The 19673-nt window shown below is 39.7% G+C and overlaps 1 pseudogene; it reads right to left on the bottom strand.

The window, feature by feature from the left end:
* Nucleotides 1-13770: 13770 nt before the first annotated feature.
* On the bottom strand, nt 13771-14262 carry LOC101121372 (GTP-binding protein SAR1b-like; annotated as a pseudogene).
* Between the last annotated feature and the right edge of the window lie 5411 nt (nt 14263-19673).

Genomic DNA, 19673 nt, shown 5'->3' with positions numbered 1-19673 from the left:
AAACCTTATTTTAAGACAATTTTGATGTTATGGCTAAACATCAGCACATTAAACCCTTAAGAGAGTCACCAGAGCCTTAGTGTCAAGCCTTCTATTCTTCTGAACTCTGTGAGGTAGAGCTAGACGAGCCAAGCAGATGCAAAAAGAATTAGCACAGAGCTGGGGTTTCTATGCAGATCTGCATGTTCCTTCAACTTTTCATTCTTCAGCTTGAAAATCTGTGGCCCAGAACATTAAGAAAAAAATAGAAGCAGAGCTCAAAATAACCAAGTTTTATAATAAAAATCTATACCAAAATGATGGTTTAATATTTCCTCTATTTTGAACCAAGAAATTAAAGAAGAAAAGGCCACAGATATGTGAGCTGTCAGGCTGCAGACAACAGAAGAGATGATGCTTCAGTTTGGTTCAGGTCTGAAAACCATCTCCTGCCAGAATTTACTCTTCCTAAGGGAAGATCAGTCTTTTCAAAGGATTGATGAGGTTCAGACACATTGTGGAAGACAATCTGCTTTACTCAAAGTCATATCTGTGTATTTCAAAATAGTTGCCACTGCATTTTTAACTTACTCAAATCCTTTAACATAATGATGTTTGTTGGTAGTATTTTTAGTAAAATAGAAACAAAGATAATTTTTGCATTGGCAGCATATTCCCCATATTCCCTTGTTCCCAAATATTCTAGAATAAGGGAAAGGAAAGATATAAAGGATCTAAGAAAATTTTGGTGTGGGGAGAGATGAAGAATGGGGTTCTCTTTGGGGCTTCCCTGGTGGCTCAGCTGGTAAAGAATCTGCCTGCAATGTGGGAGACCCGGATTCAATCCCTGGGTTGAGAAGATCCCCTGGAGAAGGAAATGGCACCTTCCTCTAGTATTCTCGCCTGGAGAATCCCATGGACAGAGGAGCCTGGCAGTCTGCAGTCCATAGGGTCTCAAAGAGATATGACTAAGCAACTAACACACTTAACATGCTCTCATATTTCAAAAAATAGAATTGTTGTGGCCATTATATAGAGGTAGGATGAATTCTTCCCTTCCCCCCAAATTTAATTTGGATGTGGAGACTATTTCATACCTGCACCAAGAGGGTATGAAAAGATTTTTTTATTTGTTTGCTTCTTATCACTGGGTAGCTTTGCTTTTTATTTGTTATTATTATTACTTTCAGTGAGGTGTAATTGATGTTACACCTCACATGTATAACACAATGACTGCATATTTTGTGAAATGATCACCACAATTAATCTAATTGCCGTATGCTGCGCTTGTTGGACTCAGTCACTCAATCGTGTCTGACTCTTCACAACCCCGTGGACCATAGCCTGCCAGGCTCCTCTGTCCATGGGATTCTCCAGGCAAGAATACTGGAGTGGGTTGCCATGCCCTCCTCCAGGGGATCTTCCCAACCCTCAGAAATTGAACCAAGGTCTTCCACATTGCAGGTGGATTGCAGGGGAATTCTTTACCGACTGTTGCCGTACAGTTACACATTTCTTTTTCTTATTATTACTCTTTCATAAACTTTCAGATATGTAATTTACAGTATTGTTAACTGTATCCCCATGACATATTTTATTGTAAAAGTGGAAGTTTACACACTTTGACCTCCTTTATCTACTTTCTCTCTGGCCCACCCCCTTCCTCTGGCAATCACCAATCTGTTCTCTGTGTCTGAGGGTTCAGTTTTGTTCTAATTTATGCATATAAATGAGATCATATGATATTTGTCTTTCTCTGTCTGACTTATTTCACTTTGTGGGCTGCCCCCACAGTTCATCCGTATTGTCACAAATGGCGAGATTCCCTTCTTTTACTTGGCCGAATAATACTCTATTGTGTACACCGTCTTTATCTGCTCATCTGTTGATGGACACAGGTTGCTTCCATATCTTGGCTGTTGCAAATAATGATGCAACAGACCTGAGGAGTGCATATATATCACTTTCGAGTTAGTGTGTTCTTTTCTTCAGCTAAATAACCAGAAGCGGAGCTGCTAGATCATACAGTAGTTCTGTTTTTAATTTTTTAAAAGAAGCTCCATACTGTTTCCCATGCTGGCTGTACCACTTTACATTTCCACCAACAGTGTACTATGGTTTCCTTTTCTCCACATTCTTGTCAACACTTGTTATTTTTTGTATTTTCGATTTGAGCCATCCTGACAGAAGCAAGGTGATATCTCATTGTGGTTTTGGTTTCACTTTCCTGATCATTACTGGTATTGACCACTTTTTCATGTGCCTATTGGCCATCTGTTTATTTTCTTTGGAAAAAAATGTCTACTCAGATCTTCTGCCCATTTTTTCATCAGATTGTTTGTTTTGTTTTTTTTTGTTTGCTTGCTTTTGTTATTTTACTATTGAGTTGTATGAGTTCTTTATATATTTTGGATACTAACTCCTTCTCAGATATATGATTTGCAAGTATTTTCTGCATTCAGTAGGTTGCCTTTTCATTTTGTTGATGGTTTCTTTTCCTGTGCAGAAGTTTTTTGGTTTGACCTAACCCTGCTTGTTTAGTTTTGCTTTTGGTGTCAGATTAAAAATATCATCACCAAGGTTTCTCTCAAGGAGTTTACTGCTTAAGTTTTCTTCTAGGAGTTTTATGGTTTTAGGTCTTTCGTTCGCGTCTTTAATTCATTTTGAGTTTATTTCTGTGTATGGTATTGATATGGTCCACTTTTATTCTTCTGCATGTGACAGGCCAGTTTCCCAAAACTATTTGTTGAAAAGAATGTCCATACCCATTGTATATTCTTGACTCCTTTGCCATAGATTAATTGCCCACATAGGTATGGGTTTATTTCGGGGCTCTCTATTCTGTTCCATTGATCTGTGTGTCTGTTTTTATGCCAGCACCATACAGTTTCAGTTACTATAACTTTGTAACATAGTCTGAAATCATGGAATGTGATGCCTCAAGCTTGTTCTTCCTTCTCAAGATTGCTTGTGACGGTTTATTAAGCTCGGAATGAGCTGTTCTGGGGAGAACAGAGTGGCTTCTGAGCCAGTCCACGAATGGCTACCTGAGAGAGCAGGGATAGGAGACTGACTCTGTTTTCACTGGGATCAAGAGGAGGGGTCCCAATGAGGGCCAAGGCTTGCATTGAACTTGCCTTCAGTACCAAAAGAGGAAGCACCAGGACTTCTTATAACTTTCCCAGATGTGGGGCAAAGAGAAGGAAGTAGTGAGGCTCAACATTTGTCGGCAAACATGAAAAATGGAGTCAGATTCTTTATTATGAGAATAAAACGCCTAAAGTCTCATGTTCATTAATAGTAAAATATTTAATTTGTAGTTTATTATTTTTCCACGCGATGTTCCATAGCATAAGAAAACCATTTAAACACGCTTTAAAAATAGTATATGGTCGTAGAAATTTTAAGAATTGAAGAAAGAGAAAGCACTTGACGTGCTAAGTCGCTTCAGTCATGTGCAACCCCATGGACGGCAGCCCACCAGGCTCCCCATCCCTGGGATTCTCCAGGCAAGAACACTGGAGTGGGTTGCCATTTCCTCCTCCAATGCATGAAAGTGAAAAGTAAAAGTGAAGTTGCTCAGTTGTGTCCGACTCTTTGAGATCCCATGGACTGTAGCCTACCAGGCTCCTCCGTCCATGGTATTTTCCAGGCAAGAGTACTGGAGTGGGGTGCCATTGACGTGGTATAAAATAGTTTAAAAAATATCATGCAAGAGGAACTTTCAAGCTGGCTCATTCAGAAGCCATTTTCCCCAAGAAGTAGTGTGTGCATCTTTTCTCTATTAACAGAAAACTTCACTTTAAACAGCGAACAAGTAGTGTGCTATCTTAATTTGAGGCTTCCAAGTCTGTGATAGCTGTGCTGAATCAGCTGTGGAGGGCTACACTACTCTGTAGGGCTTGGAACTAGTCTGTGCCCTGTTAGAATGAAAGTCTCACTAGGACTGAGGCTTTCGAGTCTCTCCTGCTCACCGCTTGCTGTTACCCAGTACCTGACACTAGCAGACACACGAAAGATACTGGATGGGTGGTTGGTAAGTTCCAGTGAGCTGCCACTGGATGGCAGTCTTTTCTTGGGTCTGTGCGGCGCATCGCCACAGCGCTGAAACAGTCCCTACTGACTGGTGTGCCCAATCACATCAATCACACGGGTCCAGACCTCCATGATCCTGCCCCCTCCTGGCTGAAACTTTGTCCCCCAGCCAGCCCTCAGAATGCTAGAGGTTGGAGAAGTACACAGGAATTTTTCTTTGTAATTAATCTGAGATATTATCTGTTCTGTTCCAACTCCCTAATTTTTCAAGCCAACAACATGGGGCACAGTAAAGCCCTAAGCCTCATAGTGGAAGCACAGCCTTCACTGAACCACTATATATATGTGTGTGTGTGTGTGTGTGTGTATGTAAGTGAGTGAGTGTTAGTCGCTCAGTTGTGCCTGACTCTTTGCAACTCCATGGACTACAGCCCACCAGGCTCCTCTGTCCATGAGATTTTCCAGCCAAGGATACTGGAGTGGGATGCCATTTACTTCTCCAGGGGATCTTCCCAACCCAGGGATCAAATCTGGGTCTCTTGCATTGCAGGCAGATTCTTTATGGACTGAACTACAAGGGAATCCCAGTATATATAAAGTATATATATATATATATATATATATATATATATATACTTTAGTATAGTTATATATGTGTGTTTGTATGCTTTAGGACAGTTATATATATATGTGTGTGTGTGTGTGTGTGTGTGTGTGTGTGTGTGTGTGTGTGTGTGTATAATTTAGTACAGTTCCTGGCCCACAGTAGGTGGTCAAAAAATACTCTTCCTTTCCCCTTCTCTGTGACAGAGGTATAAACAAAATTTTGTTTGGCCCCAGAGTGAGGAGCAGTAGCTGTAGGAGTTTCCTGAGAACATTTTTAAGAATGTGACGCTGGGGATTGGAAGGACAGACGTGACTTTGGGGGTGCAGAAAGAAGAGAAAGTTCCAGGCAGAGGACAGAGCAAGCAGAGAGGAGGCAGTGGCTGAGGCAACGCAGGAGTGCTGCCCGGGGCCTCTCTAGCCCCCTTCCCTCCCAACACGGCTCACCCTGTCATTTCAGGTCTCAGCTCAAATATCCTCAGAGGGGCTTCTCTGACTAGTTCTCTAGAATCACTGCTATCTACCTGCCCTCCTGTTTCTTTTCTTTCTGAGCACACTTGTTTATTTCTGCACCTCCCCAACTACAATGTGGAGAAGGAAATGGCAACCCAGTCCAGTATTCTTGCCTAGAGAATCCCAGGGATGGAGGAGCTTGGTGGGCTGGCGTCTATGGGGTCACACAGAGCTGGACACGACTGAAGCAACTCAGCAGCGGCAGGAGCAGCAGCAGCAAGCACAATGTAAGCACACTGAGGTCAGGATTGTATCTGTCTTTTCATGGTAGCATCACCAATCCCTAAAATAAAAGAGAGCCCTTCGTAAACACTGATGACACAGAGAAATGTACACAGCACCAGTAATAGCAGTGGGTGACTTCTGCACAGCAACGACTGTCCTTTCATCACAACCTCCTGCCAGAGAGGAAGGGGTGGATTGTACCACGCAGTGGCCGTGTTCTCTGCTGTGAAGAGGAGATTCTGAGCCAACCATAGGTGAACCGCTCATGTCCCTGACTTCCTGTGGTATCAAGAAGCGGGAGAGAGGTTGCCTGAGCTTCTGGCGGGGAGGAATGCGATAGAAACAGAAAGGACACAGCTAGAGGTAGTTAAAATTTACCTCATCCTCAAATCCACCCGTGATCATGGTCCTGCTGTAGTCTCAGATCCAGTTCTCAGAACAATAAAACCCTCTCTCGTGACATTTTCAAAGTCACAAGCAACTAAGAAAAAATTAGGAAGATTTTCCATACAAGGGAAATGTCAGATTAATTATGTCCAAAGTTCTGAACCACATCAAAAAGAAAATCTTCACCATGGCATTTAAACTGTCCACCTAATGCGGGGAAAGATCTGGGTGCTGTCCGGTGCAGGAAATGATGTTGGGAGAAGCAGTGGGCGAATTCTTCTCCAGTGCTTTCCAGTCTTAGTAAGGCCAGATTGTCTTTCTTTTGTTCCTAAATGTGCAATGCCACATCTTCTATTCTTGTTGCCAGATGGATGTGATTTAGCACAATACTGTCCCATCAGCATTTCTGTTCAAACATAAGTCAGTACAATGCCGAGCTGGAGGCTATATAAAAAGTAATTAACCACAAAGACAATTACAGTGTAAAGCAGCTGTTCAAAAATCTGAGACGTTGTGAAAAGTTGCCACCTAGAAGAAAAAAGCACCTAAAATTTCCTGAAACATCTTGACCTTTATGATGAAGTTTATGTCCCAAATTGACTTCACACTATTTTAGTGGGGTGTGTGTGTGTGTGTTTTATTTTAGTTTTTTTTGAGTTTCACAGTCTCTGCAGCTACCTGAAGAAAAGAAAAGTAAAAATACCACGAAGCTACAGATTGATTTTTATGGGTTTTTTTGCGTTAAAAAAGAAGCAACCCAAACTATCTTCCCTAGGTTTCTCCTTGTTACCACTAGAAGGTGCTAGAATCAGCTCTAAACCAAAGTTCATTGTTGAGTGTTTCAAGTGTCACAAACGTGAAGAAGCCGGGCGAGCCCAAGGTAAAACGTATTGTGCTTACTTTTGAAGAATTAACTAATAGTTTGACTGGAAAAGACAGAATATAAAGGTTTGGTTTTTTGCTCAACTGGGAAAACAGTTATAAATGTTATTAGTGTTCAATTTAGAAAAGGAATACAAAGAAGACATACATTAAAAAAGTAAAAAAACCTATCTCTTAGTCCTTTAAATAAAGTCAGCCCACATGTACTCTTGATCTGTTGAAATGACTCACTGACAGTGCTTCTTGAATTTTGTGTCAAGGTAAAATATCAGACCAAGTGAATAGAAAGTGAATGAATGTTCACCTCAACAGTGTTTAAAATACTGTATAATGGCTATATTGTGGTACTTCACTGTGTAATCATAAAAATGGTATAAATGTTTGTTTATTGTCATGGAAATCTATCATGCAATAAAGTTACATGTCTGTAATAAAGTTACATATAACAGGCATGTTACAAAATAGTGATTCAAAATATCATTTAAAGGATTTAATGATAGAAAAGCATCGAAAATAACTCTCCAAAATGATGATTGCATCTGGATGACATGATTATTCGCTATTATATTTTGGTGGTGTGATCTTGGGAAACCAGTGTAACTACCCTGTGCCTCTCAGTCTCATCAGTAACAAACAGAGGCGATGCTACTCCATGGTGATCCGTATGAAGCCCTTAGAAGAGTGTTGAGCACACAGTACATACGCAACATATGTCAGCTGTCATCATCGTTATCCTACCTGTTCATAGTTTATAATTTTATGAGTACAAACGTATTAGCGTTATAATCAGAAAAGACAATAAATTTTTAAAAAGATGATTCACATGGGGGAGGAGGGAACTGGATTTAGTCTCAGATGGTAAAGAATCTGCTTGCAAGGCAATAGATCCAGGTTCAGTCCCTGGGTTGGGAAGATCCCTGGAGAAGGAAATGGCAACCCTCTTTAGTATTCTTGCCTGGAGAATGCCATGGATAGAGGAGCCTGGTGGGCTACAGTCTATAGGTTTGCAAAGAGTTGGACCTGACTGAATGACTAACACTTTCATGCTACGTATAGTAAGTCAGCTCCCCTTTACCCAGAAAGTTTAGTGGCCAGATCTTTTTAATGCCTAATTTTCAGAATATTCTAAACAAGAATTCACTTAGCATTTATGGATTAAGCCTAACACTACATTTCTTGGTGTCAATCCATGCTGTAAAAATTAAACATTATTAAGTCTGGCAAATAATAAGAGCTCAAAATTTGCTGCAGGTGTAACAGAAGGCAATTAAAAAAATCATATTGACCATTTATCCCACAGCTCTTGGTACATAAGGAATTGTTTTTGTTTGGAACAAAGACACTTAGGTAAATGTTTGGGTAAATGGTGAGTGTCCATTGGATCAATACTTTATAGAACAAAGGAATTTGGTGCTTTTCAGTGTAGAGGAAAGATGGGTGAGGGGAGAAGTTGAGGGCAGGAGAAGAGACGAGGGAAAGAGTGAAGGGAAGAGTGAGGAAGGTGAAGAGAAATGAGGGAGGTAGGAGGAAAAGGCTGGATGGAGGGCTGGTGGAAGTGTGTCTCACGGGACCTCACGAAAGCTGTTCTGGGCAGTCGGTGACAGGGTGGACCCCAGTGATTCTGTAAAGACTGTGTACTTTGGGGAGAATGATGAAAAGGATAGGTTCCACCTCTGTGTGATGCTGGTTGGACAGAGAGGGCATGTGTACATGCAGGATTTGGGGGGAGGGCGCTGGGGGTATGAAAGCACATGAATTTCCAGAAACTCATAGAAATCTTGAATAACCCTGGGCCATGAAACTTGGGCTCAAGGCAATCTAGATCTCAAGGGAGCAGGTAGCAGCATCCAGATTACATAAAAGTGTGTGTGTGTGTGTGTGTGTGTGTGTGTGTGTGTGTGTGTGTTTGAGAGAGAGACAGAGCATGGGTCCCTGCAAGTGCGAGCTAGAGAGGGAGAGAAATTCACAAATGGGAAGAGAGTTGGGGAATGGAGAGAGAAATCAGTTGCACTTGTGAAAAATTCAACTACAGTTATATCTGAAACCCTGTAGTGGTCACATTACACGCAAATATAGCCTTTCTTCCGGTTTCCTCCCTGCTTCCGATTAGCAGCTGAATGTGTTGCCCAATATTCCAGACCAGCAGATATCGCTCAAGTCATGGGAAACTCAGTGCTTTTGGGGGAAGTCCTTTCCATTTAGAAAAACACTTGTGGTTACTAAGTTCTTTGTATTAAGCTGACATTTTCATTCATTCATTCATCTAACAAATACGTATGAAGTGTGTTCTGTGTGCCAAGCATTGGTCTGTGTACTGGGGGGGAGGGTGTGGGGCAGACAAGCTGCGGGACAGTGCCCAGCAGAAGTGGCAGCAATAACAGCAGCCAGGACCCCTGGCAGGGTCAGAAGCCACAAGGCAGCAATACCAGAGCCATGCCAGCTACTGACGGGATCTTTGTTGGCTCCTGGGAGGAGGGAAGCCACCCAGAAGCTGCCCAGGGGAAGTGATTTGCATGGGTCTAGAATTCCAGCAACTACACTAACTGGAGGCTGCCTTTATCGCATCCCACTTCCCAGAAACTATACAGCCCTCATATTCCGTCCTACATTGGGATGATCAGGTTAACACAGGCTACACTACAAACCACAGCTCTGCAATTCTATTCTTAAGCTATTTTATGCCCAAAGTGGGTCATTTACACTACAAATCTCACCTGCTGAGAGCTGAAGATCTAAGACTATTTTGATTTTACAGGTATCAATCCTAGATTTCTGCTGCTTATAAAAATGATGGGCAGTATTTTCAGCCAATCTATTCTTCACTGTATTCACTGTAAATTTGCAAAGAAAAAATTTGAGATCAGGCTCCAAGATATCATTAAAATCTGCAGGGAGGGAAAAATGTCTGTTTGACAAACATCAAGTTGGACTGAACGTCAGATACAAATCAACACCACATATACCCTCATCCAGCCAGATGCTGTTCATTTGCCACAAAGATATAGATTCAGACAACTGCTACAAGTCAGAGCTTATCAAAACAGGAAGTGGGCGTGCCAGGCCCAGATCTTTCCTTATGATTGCAGACTCTCTCATGGTGAGCACTTCTTCATTTTCTTAAAGCTTACACACCACTTTGACTAATTCATAATAGAATTTTGCTTCAGATGGCTATTACATTTATTTACTCTGTCAACTGTCTGCAGAAGTCCCTTCCTTCCCTTTTCTGAAAATTAGAAATCTTAGCTCATTTCCAGTTTGTCCACTATTTTGTGATTTTCAAAAATAATTATATCAATAGTTAAGTAATATGTTCTGCAAGTTTTTAAGGTCATGTGTCTGAAACAAGAAACAAGAATTATTCAGAGTGGCTACTTGCTTTCTATAGCCTCCTCACTATGTTGACCTCTGTTTTCTTCTTACTAACGTTTAGACCATCTTATTCCCTCCTCCCTCCATGGGATTCAGACTGGGAGAAATATTCACCAAGTAGCTGCTGCCAGAGAATGGGACCAAAAGCTGAAGCATAAACTTGATTGTCCAATTTAGATGAGTGCAGTGAGGGGCTGTGAGATGCAGGCAAGCTAATTAACGTCCATCAGGAGAGACAGAGTCTAAGGCAGAGCAAATAGAGGGTCACAGCTGGGGTTCAGAAGCAAGTCAGGCCTGGAATTCCCTGGCAGTCCGGTGGTCAGGATCTGGCATTTTCACTGCTGTGGGCCTGACTTCAATTCCTGGTAGGGGAAATAAGATTCTGCAAGCCGTGGGGCTCTGCCAAAAAAATAAAAATAAATAAAAGCAGGCCAGGACCAAGCAAGTATGGTGTAAATTTGTAGGGTCAAATTTAGTGGGCACTAACCACGTGGGCTCCTGAGCATTTGAAATGTCCACTGCGGAACTAGATTGTTAATTTCAGTTTAATTTAAACTCATTTATTTTAGAATTTAAAAACTGAACCAAAGTAAAAATGTTCTCATTAAGTACAACCCCATTGTTCTGAGAGGACTATGTTTCACTTTAACAAATCATGTAAGATGTTTTTGTGATACTCGAGTGTGCCTCGAGTGGGCCTATGTTTACACATCAGCAATCTACTTGGTATAAACAAAATTATTTAAGTGATTTTTCCTACACAATGATGTAACATTGCAACAAGATTATTGGATGTTTATGCAGAGAACAAGTTACAGTGATAGTTATGAAAATAGTAATCAAATGGAAATACTTATAATTTTAATTAAAACAATTATGCTTTTGTTCTTATTCTAAAGTTAAGTGTAAACAAAATTTTAAGTTTAAAATTAGGGCATACTAGTGATGTAGATGGAGAAGGCAATGGCACCCCACTCCAGTACTCTTGCCTGGAAAATCCCATGGACAGAGGAGCCTGGTAGGCTGTAGTGCATGGGATCACTAAGAGTTGGACACAACTGAGCGACTTGACTTTCACGTTTCACTTTCACGCATTGGAGAAGGAAATGGCAACCCACTCCAGTGTTCTTGCCTGGAGAATCCCAGGGACGGGGGAGCCAGGTGGGCTGCCGTCTATGGGGTCTCACAGAGTTGGACACGACTGAAGTGACTTAGCAGCAGTTAGCACTGATGTAGAATCAAATGGAGATGGAGAAGCCAGTCGCACAAACAAAGCAATAAAGGAAAAAAAAAAATTGAGAGAAAATGTGTCCCAAATTTCACAAAGCACGGTAATTGCAGATTTTGGGGTTAAACAAAATGAAAAAGCTATTTGCTTGATGTGTAAGTTTTCTTTAAGATGATGAAGCGGACAATATTACAGACATTAGCAGAAAAAACATGGTACATTTGATAAGTTTCCTCTAACAGTCAAAAAAATTTGAAAAGAATAGACTAAATTAGTTATCAGAAATCAGAAATGAATATCTGACAAAATTTTTAAAAATTATATTTAATGTGAGCTTATAACTTTAGCTAGATGTTAAATGACTTAGACTCTTGCACAAAAAAGAAACTAATTTTTTAGATGGCAACATGGTAAAAGAAATCCATTTCAGTTATGGAAATATTATAAAATTACTAGGAAAGGAGTAAAAAAAAATCACATTTTACAAAAAACAAAATATCTTCAATAAAGCCACTGAACAATCATCTGTAAGTCACAAGCCCTTTTCAAGAATATCAAAGATCAATTGATTCAGAATTGGAAAGACTGGAAGAACTTTCTTTAATACATTTCAAGTGCTTAGGATGAGTCATGCCTGCTTAATACTTTGGTTATGTTTAGTCTCAGAGGACTTCCAAACTCATGAAGAAGTACTGTCAACTCATAGTCTAAAAAGTCAAACTCATGGCATAGATATATTTGAACTTTTTATGACTGTCAAAGAATTTCAACTAAATATGAAAAAAAATTGGTTTCTATATGATACAGGTGCTTCAGCTGTTACATTAAAAATCTGGATTTATAAGAATTTTGAAAGAATAGACTGATGAGAGTCCCTTTGGACTACAAGGAGATCAAACCAGTCAATCCTCAAGGAAATCATGGCCTGAATATTCATTGGAAGGACTGATGCTGATGCTCCAATACTTTGGCCACCTAATGTGAAAAGCAGACTCATTGGAAAAGACCCTGATGCTGGGAAAGATTGAGGGCAAAAGGAGAAGGAGGCAAAAGAGGATGAGATGGTTGGATGGCATCACTGACTCGATGGACATGAGTTTGAGCAAACTCAGGGAGATAGTGAAGGACATAGAAGCCTGGTATGCTGCAGTTCATGGGGTTGCAAAGAGTCAGACATGACTTAGTGACTGAACAACAACTATGTTGTTAACTCCAATTCAAGATTTTCTTGAAACAAAAGAATATTTGCCAAATTTTCAGTAATGAAAGACAAAACTTGGCAGTTATGAGTTATGTTTTCTCAGTCATATCACACTGCATATGAACAAGCAGAACTTGAAGCTCCAAAGAACAGAACAGCTTATTTGTAACCTAGATCTATAGATATGAGAATTAATGTTGATACTGAAATGTTTCATAATACTAGTCAATAATGATTTTATACATTTTTATAATATAAATTCATATGCAGAATATTTTAATTATAACTGAAAGTGTTATGTAAATTGGCTGATAGAAATACAAAAATTGAAAACACTTTGTTGCTAATGTTTAATTTAGTTTCTTTCCTTCCTTCCCCTCCCAACTTTGTTGAGATATAATGAACATATAACATTGTATGAGTTTAATGTGTACACTGTGATTACCACAATAAGGTTAGTTAACACATCTATCACTTGACATAAATAACTTATTTTTGAGGGTTTGTTGTTGAGAACATTGAAGATCCCATCTCTTAGCAACTTTCAACTATACAATACAGTATTATTGATTATAGTCACCACACATCAGATCCTCAGAACTTGTTCATTTTATAACTGGAGGTTTGTACAGTTTGGCCAACAGAGTTGCTTTCAATTTATGCAATTCTCCTTTGAATTTGAAGTTAACTTTAATTGTCTTGTTAGTGAATTTACTAAACTTGACATAAATTTGAAATTGATATGCTTTTAAGGATGCTGAACCTTACAGTTTGTTTTATTGCATAATATTTGCATAAGAAAAAGTATTGAAAATTCTAAGATATCCTACAACCATCAATCAGCTAATTATTAATTCTACACTAAAGCTAGGCAGACATATAATCTTAAATTTAAAAGCTAGTTTCAAAAAAAAGTAGACAAAAATTTAACATGATGCACTTTTCAATATGGCTATATTTGTAGTTTCATGTTAATAAGCGTTTCAAATGTACTGCTGGAAAGTTGCTTTTCGTACTGTGAATATTGCTAGGGTAATATCAGATTATAAGCTGTAAAAACTAATTACTTTTATGGAATGATAAAGCTAACATTGTGATAATCAGTTTTCAATTCACATGCGAATTAAGTTGATGTAATAGTAATAATCTAAATAACCTTCTTATAACCAACAAAATTCTACTGAATTCAAGTTATACATGTTGCATGATCAGATCTCCGAGTAGAACTAAATAGTGAGACCTGGAAACATTCAGGCTGGTGTTAAGAACCTGTGCTTGCAGCGGACACTGTCTTAGGAACCTTGTCTTTTGAGCACACTGTGCTTGAAAACTTACAGGTCAGCATTCAGCTCTTTCCTGTTCTCTGACCATATAAACCAAGCATCTCTCATAACCTCTCTTCATCGATGGCTTCAGGTCTGTTGATCTTATTCCCAAGAATCAGTATAAATGCATTAGAAGTGGTTTCAACTGTCATTAGCAAATCGAGTTCTTCTTTTGATTCTTTTGATTCATGATCTGTACAATCCACCAGAAGTGTAACGCCGTTGATAGCAGGAAGGTAGTTTTTCCATACTCTTTGAGCTTGAACAGTCACCCACATTAAAATTTGCAAAGGTTGTGCCAGCAGTGGTTAGTTCTTTTGAAGGGGGATGTAACTAATATAGGGGACATGTGTCCATGTCTGTCATCTTTTAACATAAGCAGTAATGTTGTTTTTCTCATGTTTGTCCAATCCAAAAAATACCAATTTGCCAGTTTTCTTTTATAATTCCAAAAACTATAGCACTCTGTTGAAATCACTGTATATCCAATCAAAGATGAAGGATCTGTCCATATTTTAGCATCAGACTGAAGAGAATGCTATTCCTTGCTTGGTACTGGCCCTGAACCCTCTAAGACTGGACTGCAAAGTGATGGTTACTTGATGAGCTTTGCTTAAAAGTCAAATAGTTCTTCTTGGAAAAGAGGAACAAGTTTTGTCAATGTACATGCAAATACTGAAAGAAAAGAACTTTCCATATTCAATTTAGTTACTTGAAAATGTTTAAGTTTGCTTTTCACTGTAAAAAATACGGCTACTAGGAAATTTTAAATTCTATATACGGTTCAGATTATACTTTCATTGGACAGCATGAGTCTAAGGATCTTGTCATGATCAATGCTGGAGTGTCAAGAACTCACCTTTTCATACAGACGGGGGAGTGTGCAGCTACTTCAAAGGACCAGAGGCAGAACAGACAATTTTATTCATTTCCAGTTCTGTTGGATTGTCATCTCAAAAGTGGGGTGCAGTATTGTGCTGACACAGTATTAACAATTGATTCTTGGGGTTAAAAAAAATCCCTGTTTTCTGCCATTATCTAGTTTCCATAGTACAAATGTTTCCAACAAGGCCCATTTCAAGCTACCGACTGGACATCACTGGGAGTCTGGAAGAAGTCCTGATAAATTGGCTGTGGCCAGCAGGTTGCAGCCAGCTTCAGTCCACCACTAGCTGGGACTGTCCATGATTCATCATTGCTTCTGCAGTAGCTTGCATAATCAACAAAGAGTAAGCCCATTTTAAGTATAGTACTTGTTGAATGAACAAGTATTTCTGCTAGCCACAAATCTCCTGTTGTTTCAGTTTTCCCCAGATCCGTTAATCTTTCTGAAATGTACATTCCTAAAGTTGGGGGTAAATGTATGACAACAGGCATTCTCTTTCTTGGCCCTTGTAATGAATGTGTTGTGCTGTCTGGATCTCCCTTAGCTCGGAGCCATTCATTACCCTGATGGTTGGGAGTATTGCCTGATGGTGCTCAGCTGAAATTCTCTGTAAGAATTCTACAGGTCCGAAATAAGTTGCCCCTCCAGTGGTATCCCAAGCAGCTCTCTGCGTCTAATGGTTGGTTAATGGGGGAGTCCAGGTTTGGCCCCTTCAGTTAGAGACATTTTGGAAGAACCATCCGAGTTTCAGAATTTCCTGTGAGACCTGCCATAACCCCTGTGGCAGCTGCATTATGATTCAATTTATACCTCTGCTCAGCACTGCTTCATTCATTCCTTCATGGGCATGTGTCTGAAATCACTGCCCCATGTTCTGCCTGCACAGTGTCTCCATGGCAAGGTCTGCTTGCCAGAGAGTGCAACCTACACGACGCAGAGAATGCAAAAGGCACAACGGAAAAATCTGACAAGTCCGCTCCTCTGACTCAAGGTCCATGCTATTTTTAACTTCATCAACCAGTTCTTATATGTTGGTTATCAAGGTCAGATCTTGCCACTTCCTCCAGCTTATAGAGATGAAATTTATAAGCGAGGTAAGTCAAGAAGTTCTATTGGAGAAGATTTCCAAGAATTTTCATTGCGGTCACATTCAAAAGCATGAGTTTGCTGTCTGAATAGTTGGAATCCTTATAACTAATATGTCTTATTAGCTTTGGTTTACTACTTGGAATGTTGTGATTTTGACTATATTGTTGTAGAAAATATCAACATATTGCAATGGTTGACCTCAGCTCCATTTAGCATTTTTGCACCCATCAGAAAAATAGGAATAACTGCCCAAAGTTGAGGTACTCATAATCATATCAGAGGAGGGCTATTTTCAAAATACTTTTACTATAAAATGATATCTCATGTATTCTCATTTTTTGAGAATACTTTAGTGCTTTTTATTTTATGAGAAAATGTTTTTCAGCCTATCCCCAAAGCAAATTTATTTATTTTTTCCTTTCCAAATTTCTGTTATTTCAAATAAAAAAATATGATAACATAAAGTCAGATAGTTCTATTTAATTATTGCATAAAATTCTATAGACCATTTTGAAGAAGTCCATTGCATGACTCATATTTTTTTCCTTAGCATTGCCTTTGGCACAGGTTAAATTACATTTTCCTAATTTGATCTGCAGACTAAAACAAAAGGAAACTACATGAAATGAAATAATAAGAACTTGCTTTATTTTCTAACTTCTGTTCTTTATTAATCATAAATCAATATTACCTTCTAAACACTTAAAAATCATTTTGTCAACATATTTGCCAAATATCCAGAGGAATAGTCTCTTATTTATTATACTTTTTTCTATAGTACCAGATATAAGAATACAGCCAGTAAAATATGAGTAAAATACAGTCAAAATGTTCTTCATAAACTCCCTTTATGAGCACAATAACTCCAAATCTAACATTTACTCTCATTGTCATAATATACTTACAGAGAAATCAAAGTTTTTATTGGTTGTTTTAAAAGTAAAATGAAAGTGAAAGTCGCTCAGTTATGTCCAGACTCTTTGCTACTGCCATGGACCATATAGTCCATGGAATTCACCAGGCCAGAATACTGGATTGGGTTGCCATTTCCTTCTCCAGGAGATCTTTCCAACCCAGGAACCGAACCAGGGTCTCCTATATTGCAGGCGGATTCTTTACTGGCTGAGCTGTAAATAACTTTTCAAATATGTCTGATGTTGTGATCCAAGGAGGAAAGAGCACATAAAACCAAGGAGGGTCTTGGAAGGCAGGAAGGGAAAAACCAGACCCTTATTGTCCTTCCGTCCCCTGTGTTGTAACTGTTAATGGATTTTAGGTCCTCCTGAGCAGTATAACCTGTCTCCCCTCGTACTCCATAGAGAGAAGGTATTTGCCTTACTCTTCCCCCCACCCAGTATACATGCCTCATCCAATCAACAAATGACCCACAAAACCCTTATCCCATTCCTTGTACCCTGGCTATAAAAGTGGACTAAGGACCCCTGTTCAAGGTCAGTTCTCCCTTGAGTTGGCTGGCCTGCTATTCTAACAGCGTCTCCCACTCTAATAAACTATTTCCCTCTCATTCTGTCTCATATCTGGAAATTCTTTTCCAACCTGCGCCCAGACTACAACATCTAATAAGAGATATTCTGTTATTGATTAGTCCGTGGTGGTTTCTACTTGCTTATAGTCATCTTAAACTACTGAACCTGAGACTGGGTGTCTTTCAATCTTTCTGGAAAAGTCTCAGACTTCTCAATAACCTCTCTATTGGATTTTCCTATCTCTTTATTGGGCTTCCCAGGTAGTGCTAGTGGTAAAGAACCCACCTGCCAGTGCAGGAGACATAAGAAAGACAGGTTTGATCCCTGAGTCCGGAAGATCCCCTGGAGGAGGGCATGGCAACCCACTCCAGTTTTCTTGCCTGGAGAATCCCATGGACAGAAGATGTGTGCAGACCACAGACGATAGGGTCGGAAAGAATCAGACTTGTCATGCAGGCACATCTCTTTATTATCTCTTACTGGTTCTTGAATTAGACAAATATAGGGCCTGCTCTCTATGTCTAACAATCTTTTCATTTTTTCACTTCATCTCTTTATGCTCCAACTTAGTCGTTTCCACAAGCTGCTTATCCAGGTCACTAAATATTTCTTCATCAGAAGTTTGAATATTTCATGAAGTTTTTAATGCCATGATTATTTTTCAACTTCTAGAAGTTCTACTTTGTTCTTTTACAAATCTTCCTGTTCATTTTTAAAATAAGCTCTTACCCCTGTCAATTTAAAATATAGTCACAACCTAAAAGTTGAGAGTTATGTTTTATTTGGTAGAAATTTTTTGGACTTAGGCCCAGAGGCAACATCTCAAGTAACCCTGAGAGAACTGCATCGAGGAGGTGAGGTGGGGTGGGGCAGGCAGGAACCAGCAACAGAGGGCTGATAGTCTGAACATCAAAAGATTTTTGTTAATTAAAGAAAACCAGGTAAGCCAAGCTAAGGAATTTAGCTATTTTCTATGTATGGGAAGATGCAAGAGTCTGGGCTCAATGAAATCATTCCTTTCATATGCTTCTCAGCTGTTGGGGCCAGTCTCCTGCGTTTTTCACATCCTGAGCTCCCTTGGGGTTCACCATAGGGAGTGGCTGCAGTTTGATGCCTGCTAGATCACAGGTATTCTTCTCCTTCTTGAGTTCCCTCAGGTCTCACTGGCTCACATTGGAGGGCTGCAATTGCTGATTGTGACATCATGGTTTACTGATATGGCAGGAAATATTCCATTTCTCACTCTTTACTTAGGTTTGCAACTCTTTTTATTTCTTTAAACATCTTAGGTGTTTAAGAATTAAGTAAAATTAGATATCTTAGATATCTAATTAAATATCTTAGATATTTGGTGACTCTAATGTCTTGTGACATGTGTAAACTCATTTGTTGGGGCTCTATCAACATTTTTTTGAGATGCAGTTTGAAGATGCAGTCCTTCAGAAAGAAGTTGAGTTTGCCTCTGTTATGCAGTCTGTTATATTTTAAATAGGTATATAATGTTTCATGGTCTAGACATATAATTTATTTAGTCACTTATCCACTGGCAGAGGGGTCCCAGTGGTAGAGTGGTAAGAATCCATCTGCCAATGCAGGAGGCGTAGAAGATGTGGGTTCAATCCTTGGGTAGGAAAGATCCCCTGGAAGAGGAAATGGTAACTGACTCCAGTAGTTTTGCCTGGGAAATCCCATGGACAGAGGGGTCTGGTGGGCTACAGTCCATGGGGTTGCAAAGAGTCAGAAATACTGACTGAGCACAAGCTAATGGCAGAGATCATGGCATGGGGCACTGTGTGCTTCTTCTATTTAGTTTGGATTACATTTTGAGGTTTCCCCTGCCCCCCCACCTCAGTTGAAGTGATAAATTACTGTGAAACACTGATACAACCTAACACATTCCTGTGACTAATGGTATAAGTAAGACACTAATTTGGCTGAGAAACATCATTCCTAAAACAACTGTACTGATTACCTATTCTGAAAATGTGAAGAACTGTCATATTATTATGTTACATGGCATCAACCTCTTATAGTAAGAACCAAACTGACTCTACATGTCAGAACCTTTTTGAAGTATCTCATAAACTTCAAATCATCTAATCTTTGTAATACTCTTAAAAGGTGTGTACTACTACTATGCCAATATTACAGCTGGAATGTAATGGGTAACTTGCTCTAGCCACCACTGTCTTAGGCTTTCTAGAAGCAGAAGCTAGCACCAAGATTCAGGAACACGTAATCTCCTGAGAGTGTACCTACCACTCTTCAAGAAAGCCTGTCATGAACTGGGCAGGGGGATAAGCTGAGCCTTGGCCTGACCCACTGTGGGGAGGGCAGAGAATGGCAATGCTAGGAGCTGTGGTAGTGGTCTCAGAGTCTCATCAACCAAGGGCGATACTCTAGGTCACAATCGCAAGCTGTTAGCAGCTCTTCACCACCTGGGGTTTAGGGGTACAGGGAA

The sequence above is a fragment of the Ovis aries genome, chromosome 15, assembly GCF_016772045.2.
Source record: "Ovis aries strain OAR_USU_Benz2616 breed Rambouillet chromosome 15, ARS-UI_Ramb_v3.0, whole genome shotgun sequence".
Lineage (NCBI taxonomy): Eukaryota > Metazoa > Chordata > Mammalia > Artiodactyla > Bovidae > Ovis > Ovis aries.
Note: the sequence above shows the minus strand (reverse complement) of the source record. Positions and strands in the feature narration are given on the sequence as shown.